This window comes from Ailuropoda melanoleuca, chromosome 18, assembly GCF_002007445.2.
Source record: "Ailuropoda melanoleuca isolate Jingjing chromosome 18, ASM200744v2, whole genome shotgun sequence".
In the NCBI taxonomy this organism is placed as follows: domain Eukaryota; kingdom Metazoa; phylum Chordata; class Mammalia; order Carnivora; family Ursidae; genus Ailuropoda; species Ailuropoda melanoleuca.
In genome coordinates this window covers 23,964,330-23,972,829 of record NC_048235.1, presented here as the reverse complement: position 1 = coordinate 23,972,829, position 8,500 = coordinate 23,964,330, and the positions used below count along the sequence as shown (strand labels likewise).

The 8,500-nt window shown below is 49.5% G+C and overlaps 1 long non-coding RNA gene across 3 annotated transcripts in view; it reads right to left on the bottom strand.

The window, feature by feature from the left end:
* LOC105242000 overlaps positions 1-6,260 on the bottom strand; it is a 16,963-nt gene extending 10,703 nt beyond the window's left edge. Inside the window, exons 1-2 of one of the 3 annotated variants that reach the window (XR_004621913.1) lie at positions 5,995-6,247; positions 5,123-5,252 (exon numbers count right to left, since the gene is read on the bottom strand). This is a non-coding gene — a long non-coding RNA (uncharacterized LOC105242000). Of the gene's footprint in view, positions 1-5,122; positions 5,253-5,994 lie in introns of all 3 variants that reach the window. The other 2 variants (XR_004621914.1, XR_861043.3) reach the window with 2 other exon arrangements.
* Positions 6,261-8,500: the final 2,240 nt, after the last annotated feature.

The following is an 8,500-nucleotide window of genomic DNA, read 5'->3' as shown; positions in this document are numbered from 1 at the left end:
TAAAATAAATAAATAAAAATCTTTTTTAAAAATTGAGGATTAGAGAATGTTAACCATGAAAGGGAACTTAGGGGTCATTAAGATCAACACTTGACAGATGAGGAAACTGAGTCACAGCAGAGTCTTAGCCTTAAACAAGCTCACTCATGTCAGAGTGCCAGGAACCCACTCCTTTGGGCTCCAGTGTGCGTGTTCTGGGGTACAGCACACTGATTCATGCTGCCGTGGGCTGGTTACTGATTGCACCAGGTGTCTGGCCTGGTAACTTGTCAGCTCTAACCAAGAACACAGGACTGGAAGCTGAATGGAAGTTCCCCTGCTATATCCTACCTCTGAGCTCTGCTCCAGCACCCTGGTGTGAAAGGAGAGTGAATGAAATGGGAGCCTTCCCTGTTTGTTCTCATTGACATAATAAAACGCTGCTTAAGGAGTCTGCAACCTATCCCACCTACCAGGGACCTCAAGGGGGAGCATTCTGATTAGACATCCAGGAACGCGGAGAGGGCGCGCCTCCCGCCCATCGCTCAATTCTTTGTGCGATAACCAGACTTCAAATACGGCTCTGCCTCTGCATCTACTGTGTTTTCACAGCGCCGAAGGGCCACCAGCAGTAGAGACACTCCGGAATCAAGCTCCCAGGCTCTGATTAGTTAACTCATTCGACTAACTGAGGGACAGGAGGATGGCCTGGAGGGCCAGAGCTATGGGGTCTTCCGGAATGCCATTGACCTTGGGCACATGGGGCCCTCTACACCCTGTGTTACCTCATGGCCACCAGCCCCACATCCACCCACAGCATTCATCAAAGCCTGCCTGGGCCAAGCCTGGGCTAGGCGTTCTGGGTCTGTTACCAGCACCCGCAACTAGCCTTTTTCATTGACCGGCATGCTGAGGCCCAGAGGCTGCGGGAGTTTTATCCCGGTGACATCGAGTTAGAAGCAGCTTTGGGGCGGAGCAGAAATCATAAAGCCTGAAGCTTGAGGAATACTTGAAAGACAGAAAGGAGCCTCTCCAGGTTGACCTAGAGATGGCCCAGGAATAAATATGCAATATTTACGTTACATATTCCAATATATATTTTCTTATTTAAATCTCTGTTTAAGTATTTTATGTACTTTAAATAAAAACAGATGTGTCGAATACCCATCTCATACATACACAACACCCATCTCGTATGTATGTACACACATATCTCATATCTCATGCCTATTTCATATACGAAAATAAACCCATACATGCATATTTATATGCGCACAGCATCTCTGGGACTATGGGCCTAATCGGCTCACACGCCCTAAGGATATTTTTCTCGGGCTGTGCTTCCTTTTTGGCAACCCTGCAGGCCTAGGAAGGGTGGATGTCAGGAGAGTTCATTTTCCCAGAGAAGAGGACTAACCGAGAAAAGAAAGGCAACCAGTGCCAACTGTAGTGAGTTGGTCTGTCCATGAGGTGGTGGTGTGAGTACAATTGACGTAGGAGGGAATTAAGTCAGGGCAGAGAGCCCTGCCAATCACAAGGATTCTGGAATAATAAATCCACGCCGCCTCCAGAGACGCCCATCCCCCTGTTGGACAGATGCCTGGCCTCGGCCTCCAGGGGGTAGGAGATTTCGCAAACAGAGCTGCTCGGCTTCTAGACCAGCGCAACTGCAGGCTTGGAAGCAGCCCAAGGAGAGGCACCCACACAAAGCCACTCCTGCTGGCCCCATGGAAGGGCCTTGAGCGGCAGGCTCCCACGGCACGTGGACAGCCCTCCGCACTCCCCGGCCCGGCTGTCTTCTGCAGGTTCCCACGGGCTCTCCACGAGCCGTCCGCCTCCTTGGCAAGCTCCTTCCACCCTTTGGACACACACCTGGAGGCTCCCGCCGGGCCGTCTGCAGAGACGCAACCCAGGTCAACAAGAGAGCTCCGCAGACGGAGAACATTCCCCAGCCCCACTCTTTGCAGCAAATGCTGCCCGAGCCTGAGCCACACTGAGCTGGGTATTCCCTCTCTGTGGGATCTTTGACGAGAGAAAAGACGCTATGAAAGTAACTCCCTTCTAAAACCTTCCCTGGGGCCGCTGTCTTGTTTTCTAGTTTTATGAAGTTCCATTTCCACGTGAAAAAAAGGACCCCGTGTCTTCGCCGGAGCAAAGGGATAAGTCACCTCGGTGGACTGTCTGCTCGGGGCCAGGCACTTCACATGGTCACTCCCAGTCCATCAAAGACCCTGCTCTTTGGGCCTTCCCGGGGGCCGGGGAGGCTCTGCGAGGCCACGGTCCCGTGCCAGGTGCAGAGGTAGTGCAAACCCAGATCCCTTTGGCTTCCTTCATTCTATTCCCTGTTTCGGAGACGCTAACCACCGGTTTTTGAATGAAAAGTAGTAGCAATGATATAATAACACCCCTGCCCATTCGCACGGCCCTTTATAGAACACCAGTGCTTTTCGGTTGCAAAGGGCCTGCTCAGACAAATCCTAGCACTCATGCCCACCCGCTTCTGCTCTAATTGTCTCGCTNACGCGGCCCTTTATAGAACACCAATGCTTTTCCGTTGCAAAGGGCCTGCTCAGACAAATCCTAGCACTCATGCCCACCCCGTTCTGCTCTAATTGTCTCGCTCCTTCCCCTCACCGGCCCCAAGCGATGGGTAACGCCCTCTGAGCTGGTCCTTGCTCCCCAGCCCACTGGAAGCCTGCCGACGGATTGCTGATGGGGTGTCTGCCACTGATGTCCCTGCCCTTGAGGCTTCCGGGGTCATGGATCCTGGGTGGCCCCAGCATGACGGGGTGCTAGAAGGGGGCTGCTCCGTGTAAGCAAATTTGGCCTCTCAGTTTTACCCAGGGCCAGGCCTGGCTGATGCTGGGCAAAACGTCAGTGGCGAGGTGGCTCCTCGGCACAGCCTGGCTTCCTTTCTCATCTGCCAACACAGGTGGTCTTTTGGTCAAGGCTCTTAAGTTTGGAAAATAAGTCTTTTTTTTAAAGATTTTATTTATTTTAGAGAGAGACAGAGAGAGCACAAGCAGGGGGAGGGGCAGAGAGAGAGGGTGGGGGGAAGTATCTCAAGCAGGTTCCCTGCTGAGTGCACAGCCTGACACGGGGCTCCATCTCATGACCTTGAGAGCATGATCTGAGCCAAATCAAGAGTTGGACACTTGGGGCGCCTGGGTGGCACAGCGGTTAAGCGTCTGCCTTCGGCTTAGGGCGAGATCCCGGCGTTATGGGATCGAGCGCCACATCAGGCTCCTCCACTATGAGCCCGCTTCTTCCTCTCCCATTCCCCCTGCTTGTGTTCCCTCTCTCACTGGCTGTCTCTATCTCTGNTCTGAGCCAAATCAAGAGTTGGACACTTGGGGCGCCTGGGTGGCACAGCGGTTAAGCATCTGCCTTCGGCTCAGGGCGAGATCCCGGCGTTATGGGATCGAGCGCCACATCAGGCTCCTCCACTATGAGCCCGCTTCTTCCTCTCCCATTCCCCCTGCTTGTGTTCCCTCTCTCACTGGCTGTCTCTATCTCTGTCAAATAAATAAATAAAATCTTAAAAAAAAAAAAAAGAGTTGGACACTTAACCAACCGTGCCACCCAGGCGCCCCGGAAAACAAGTCTTAGGTGTAATTCCAAAGTTAAATTGAACCCAAGAGTGACTTGGATCTGCATGGAAGAGGAGCCAGAAATCTTATAAGCTGGGGTACTTTGAGTTTGCTATGTAATGGTAATAATAACGGCGGACATTGATTGAGTTCTTACTGGAGACCAAGCTCTGTTCTAAGTGCTTCACTCTATCAACTTCTTGCTTCAGAACCCTGTCCAGACCATACTATTTGTGCCCAGAAAGCACAGAGATGTAGTGACTTGGCCAAGATCCCACAGCTAGTAAAAGAAGTATGAATTCAAATTCGTAACCACCTTCCCGTAATGCCAAAACGGTCCCTGACCTCCCACAGCCATGCTGGATGTTTCCTCTGGGCTCTGAGATCCTGTTATTTAGGGAGATCTCAACTGAGATCTAACCCTTGGGAGAAGCCCCAGGACAAACCAATCTCTATGGACCAAATGGTTGGAGAAGTACTATTGCTGGTAGGCCATCATGAGTCTTGAAGCTGTTCTTATTTTCAATCCTTCCTATTTTGCTCCCAAATCCTTCCTTTCTTGTCTGTCATTCAGCTACTCAGCCCCAGTGCGGCCAGTTGAGAGAAGGAGGTCTGAGTACCCCAAGTCATGATTCTACATTGTGTCCAAGTTTTGTTTATTTCAAGGTCAACAGTGGCAAGAATGGGGCAGTGTCCACCCTGGGGGACCATATCAAAGAATATTCTTCATCTTAGTCCCTTTGGGCTGCTATAACAAAATATTACAGACTGGGTGGCTTAAGAAGGACAGAAATGTACTGCTTACAGTTCCGGAGGCTGTAAGTCCAAGATCAGGGTGCCGGCATGAAGGGGTAAGGGCCCACTTCCAGACCGCAGCCTCACATGGCACAGGGGCTGAGGAGCTCTCCCGGGGCTCTTTTGTAAGAACACTAATTCCATTCATGAGAGCTCCACCCTCATGCCCTAATCACCCCAAGGCCCCACCTCCTAATACCATTGGCTTTGGGTGTTAGGATTTCAATGTAAGAATTTTGCGGGGGTGGGGGGCGGACACAAACATTCAGATCATAGCACTCTTTAGTCTTCACTGTGGCCTCCCGACTCAGACTCCAGCCTGCAGTGTGCACAGGTGAACTGTACTGTGTTCTCCCTTATCTTGGCAATATGGCCATGTGGTCGTTTTGTCTATTGGCCTTTTGAGCCCCGGGACACAGGACATGGGTTTAATTGAAGCCATAAAGTGAATTTGTCAGGAACACAGAACACACTTCCTTGCAAGTGCTCACTCTAACAGACACCGTCAATGTCATTTGAGAGCTTGAATGTTTAAAGTCCTAACCACTTCGAGCTGCAGGTCACCAAGTCTCCATGCACACGTGCCAGGGCGGCACTGGGCTAGGCAGCAGCTGACTCACAACTGCTGGCGACTGCGGACCCCCCCTCATTTGTCTGATTATGACTCATCTCAATCACGAAGTCCCAGTGCTCTTTCCCAGGCCTGACCCTGCAGACAGGAGCTCTGAATTGGCTCCGGTCCTGGATTCTGGTCCTACCTCCACAGTTGCCTCTTGGGGTCTTTGGTCAGTTCTTTTTCTTCTCGGTGCCTCCATAGTCCCACCTGTACCGTGTAGCTCCAAAATATTTGCTTAGGATCATTTTAGCAGCTGTGAAGTGTCCTGGGAGCTTTGAATGAAAGGCCCTCTATTAAAGCTGAGGAACCGAGTGACGACTCGGCCCCATCCACGCTGCAGAGCTCTGCAGGAGACAGACTGGACCCATTCATCCTTCATACAGTTCCTAATTTTATTCTAAAGCCTCACTGTTGCCCAAGGCTTGTCAGAGAACCGAGCAGTCTTAGCACTTTCAAAGTACCTTCTATTTCATAAGGTTGCTTTTTTTTTTTTTTTTTTTTTTTTTTTTTTTTGCGCCATTGCATATTAGCAAAGGTAAAACTATCACGCAATAAAAAGAACAGCCATGAAAGGAAGAAGCCCTTCTCAAGGGAGATCTGCTTATTAGACCATTAAAAAGGTCAAGGGGGCCATTTTGCCTGGAGTTGGGATTTATACTACCACACAGTGGGCAATTCTGGGCCCCCCCCCATGAAGAGCAGTGTGCCATTCCTGCATGTATTTTTACAGAATTGTGCGTGCTGTTCCGGGCAGGACAGCCACCGTGCAGGGGAGAGGAGCTGAGAATGAATGGTATGGTATGTCCAAGGCTGGCTAGGCTTAAGCGCGAGTGTTTTTGCTCCTCTCACATGGCCCCATTCTTGTAACCCGTAACCTGCACCTGTCTTGAGGCTGTAATGACACCGTCTTAGAGCTCACATCTCCAGCCTCCCTGAATGCTGGGACTCTCTCTCCGCCTTCCCAAACCCCTGCCTCCAGTAGCACTTAAGAAAGAACAGTGGGTCTGTACTTACTCTTCTTGCATCCATGTGGCCCCCTTCTTCTTTGAACTCCTTACTAGCCCTTGGAGTCAGGGGTCCTACCCAGATATTATTGCTAGGCTGGGGACATACAAGAAACTCAGCAGTGAGTCACTTCCTCGGACCTGTCTCCCCTCCCCGTACGATGAGTGGGAGCCTAGCTGCTCAGTCACCATGGCCTCCAGCACTGCTGTTTCTGGGTGAGCAGAGCATGGCTTCCCTTTGCTCTCGGGGGGGAAATGCTAACATCTTACGCAAACTTACTGAAGCCTTACGTGATCTGGTCTGTGTCTTCCTGTTTGATCTCATCTCCTCTCGCTCACTTGTTTGCTCACCTACCCCAGCCACACTGTTCTCCTTTTGTTTTTCAGACTCACCCACGTTCATTCCTACTTTAGGGCTTTACACTTTTGCTGACCCCTTGATCTAGTATGTTTGACCGACCAAAATTGGTTTGTTGGCTTCTCATTATTCAGATATTTGCTTAAACGTCATTTCTCAGAGGTGAGTTCTTGGCGTATCTTGTCTAGAATAGCCCTTCCCACTAAGATCACTTATAGATTGCACATCTTCACTGTCTTCATGCTTTTAAAACCATCGACAATTATTGATGCTAAATTTGTCTCTGTTCCTCCAACCCTAGAATCGGGATTCCATGGGCGGGAGCCAGTCTGACGCCCTCTGTGCTCTACTGCCAATACTCTGTGATGTATCTTGTACTCAGTAGTCTATCTAAATGTTTGTTAAATGAGCCCATGAATGAACACACAGAAATATTTGTTGCGGACTCTAAGAGGTTGCCAATGAGATTTATCTCTCACACCTCAAAGTTTTCAGTGTCATCACTGGGAGTCCCATCCCAAACCCTTGCTCGACCAGTGGAAGGCCACGGTGCTGGACCTGGGCTGGTCTGCAGTGGCCCAGTCAACTGGGCTGTATGGGGCTTGCCTATGGCCAGTAGACCATGACACAAAGTGTGAGCCAAGAAGAAACCTCCAGAGAGTCCCACTGGGCCACTACCCGGAGGATAGGCGGAATGGGAAGATCTTGGAATGAAGCAAAGTATATAGAGTGGGGAAACCAGGTGAGAATGAGAGCCTGCAGCAATTTCCAGAGCCAAGGGAATGGAGCTGAAGGAACATGGCCATGGGCCCTTTGTCAGAAGGCAGGAACGTTTTGGGATAGTAGGTGAAGAAGCAGTTTGAGTCACTTGGTTCAGATCCACAATGACCTGCACTCCTCCTCTTGGAGGCACGAACGGTTGTGGCCGCACCTTGATGCACTGCCGAGGACCTGGGGCCAGTCCCCCGCAGCGAGTTCTCAGTGGGGTGGGGGAGTGCTCGTTGCTGATGGCCTTTCTCGCTGCTGCACAGAGCGTGGATTTCAAAGAGGGTAAGTTCTCATAAGGAGACCACCTAAGAGATGATTCAGCTGTCCAGAAACGAGGTGACAAGAGCTGGCAATGGCAGAAGGAAGAGAAAGATTCAGGCAAGAGGAATTACTGATTCAGATTTGAGAACATTTAAGTTAGATCAGCTGAGACTGATGGAAGGGGGAGGAAGGAAGACCCCGTGAGGACTGGGGGGACCTGGGCAGAGACTATTGCACGTCTTGACCATGGGCAGCAGGGGAGGGATGGCTCGGAGGAGGATGATGTGATTTCTCTCTGGACAGGCTAAATTTGACAAACTCCTAGGCCCGAGAGAGAGAAATTTTTTTTTTCCCATAAACGGATGGAAATATAAGCCTAGAGCACACGGGAATGGAAGAAATTGCATTATTTTGAATAACATGAGGATCGTAAGAGTAACCAAGAATTTTGGTGGAAGGAGAGGGAACCAGGAGAACATTTTTCACTTGAATAAAACTAATGCTGATTGAGGTAAAGCTTGAAGCTGGAAGACAGTTTCTTATTCAAATGGAAGGTTTGAGATTTAATTTTCAGAACTGATCAGGTAGTTTTGGAAATCAGCTCTTTGCCTTACAAAGATAGAGAGCTCAGGAGTATCCCTCCAGGGGCAGAGGCCCAGAGACCAAAACCCAAAGGGCCAGATCAGGAAAATATAGTTCTTTCCCATAAAAAAGGCAAAAGTCTCCTGTTCAATGCAGCTGTCCTCATCATAACCACCTGTGAAGAATATTTTGTGCATGTCATTCTGAAAAAAAAATCATATTTTTGAAAATCATATGTTATTAAGACTAAACACGAAAGCAAAAACAAATTAAGGTCGCTTCTTGTCTCCATGTAAATAAAAAGTATCAGAAATAAAAACAAATAAGGTAACACACAAAGATGGAAAAGCAGACCGAATCTTAGCGAGCACATGAAACTAGCCTGAGTAATTGCTAACTATGCAAAGTAGAATCCAGAACAAAAGATGTCCTAAAAGAATCCTTCTATCCCCACCCCCAATTTTTGTTTAAATGTGAGGAAAGAAAATAATATTTCACAGGCCAGCGTACCAGCAATGGGAGATGATCCGTGCTGTAGCCTGGGGCC